Source organism: Nanorana parkeri, unplaced genomic scaffold (assembly GCF_000935625.1).
Source record: "Nanorana parkeri isolate BGI_ZX_2015 unplaced genomic scaffold, ASM93562v1 scaffold2482, whole genome shotgun sequence".
In the NCBI taxonomy this organism is placed as follows: Eukaryota; Metazoa; Chordata; class Amphibia; order Anura; family Dicroglossidae; genus Nanorana; species Nanorana parkeri.
In genome coordinates, this window is record NW_017308750.1 from 35,712 (window position 1) to 37,720 (window position 2,009).

A 2,009-nucleotide genomic window follows, 5' to 3' on the forward strand; every position below is an offset into this window, starting at 1 on the left:
GTGGGTGTCGTGGGTATCAGGTGTGTTGTGGGTGTCGGGGGTATCAGGGGTGTTCTGGGTGTCGGGGGTATCAGGGGTGTTCTGGGTGTCGGGGGTATCAGGGGTATTAGGGGAGTTGTACCAATGTAAATTCTGGAGTCACAGAGCTTCCCTAGAGAAGTCAACGGCAGTAGGCGGGGCATATGTGGCAGTAGGTAAGGTGTATGAGGCTGTAGGCGGGGCATACATGATGTAGGTGGTGCATATGTGGATGTAGGAGGGGCATATGTGGCTATAGGCGGGGTATGTGTGGCTATAGGCGGCGTATATACAGGAAGGGGCGGAGACAAGACCAGTCACCATGCACAAGGAGAGAGCAGCAGTGATGGGTCTTCATTACAGGAGGGGGGCGGAGACAAGACCAGTCACCCTGCACAAGGAGAGAGAGCGGCAGTGGGCGGTCTTTATTACAGGAGGGGGCGGAGACAAGACCAGTCACCCTGCACAAGGAGAGAGCGGTCTTTATTACAGGAAGTAGTGCAGAGATCTGGGAGGAAGTACACAAAGTTGACCGAGATTCCAGAAGACGACGTGGAGGTTGTGACTCCGCCCCCTTCCCTCGTATCGGTCTCATTGTATGGTGGATTCCAGAGGAGAGAACAGATACAAATGACACAGCCGGAGGGACAAAAGCTCATTGTCTGGGGGAGGGGGGTGGACAATCCCTTGAAGCACTGAGGACAACAGGCGGCTCCTCCCCCCTCCCCCGAGGCTTTCATCCCGCTGAGCCGCCACATAATAGATCCTGGGAATCTCAGGACAACAATGGCGGGAGCGGACTGTGTGCACACGTCACCCCGCAGACCATTCCTCCGCCTGAGCACATCATACGTGTGTCACAGATCATCACATGTGTACAATGTAACCACACACACCGACACCAGATCACACCGCTACAATGTAACCGCACACACCGACACCAGATCACACCGCTACAATGTAACCACACACGCCGACACCAGATCACACCGCTACAATGTAACCGCACACACCGACACCAGATCACACCGCTACAATGTAACCGCACACGCCGACACCAGATCACAATGTAACCGCGCATACCGACACCAGATCACACCGCTACAATGTAACCGCACACACCAACACCAGATCACACCGCTACAATGTAACCGCACACGCCGACACCAGATCACACCGCTACAATGTAATCGCACACACCAACACCAGATCACACCGCTACAATGTAACCACACACGCAGACACCAGATCACAACGCTACAATGTAACCACACACCCTGGGCCTGGTCACATGACCATAGTGGGGACACACCTCCCCGATGCCGCTGTCCATCCAGGTCTACGAGCAGCAGCCGAGGATCCGGGAAGACTCGTAGATCACCGGGATCATCTTCTCCTCCGCACTGAACCGGACACACAAGCGCCGGCACATTCCTGAAGAGGCCACACGCCTGGCTGTCAGGTTGATCCTCCGGCTTCAATACCATACAAGCCATCGACCCCGAGAGAAGTACACGGGATTGGAAACAATGAGACTGTGAACGTTGGACGTCTCCGTCATCTCCATCTTTGTCCCAGATCAGAGACACCGATGGAGAACGGCGTTGGCCGTCGCGGTTAGTTGAAGATCACGGTGAACTCGTGCACGTCGCCCCCTTCACTCACCCCGCGTGACGGCCACCACGCGGTTTCCTCTTGTGAAATCTCGCCCACCGCCGGCACCTCAGGAGGAAGTTCGGGGGGTAAATTTAGCGCCGAGGGTTGGATGACGGCGGAGGAACGATTGGGAAAGACGATGAAAAGAGGAAGTTGCCTTGAAGCGGAACGATGAGGAAGAATCACGTCCGCCGACGACGAGGCACAAAGATCCGCCCACTCCGGAAAAAAACGTGCCACGACGGGTCACATGACGGACGGTTTAACGCGTTTCCAAATCTGCACATTGTGGATTCCCCGCCCCTTCCTGTCACAAGAGGAAGTGAGATGAAATG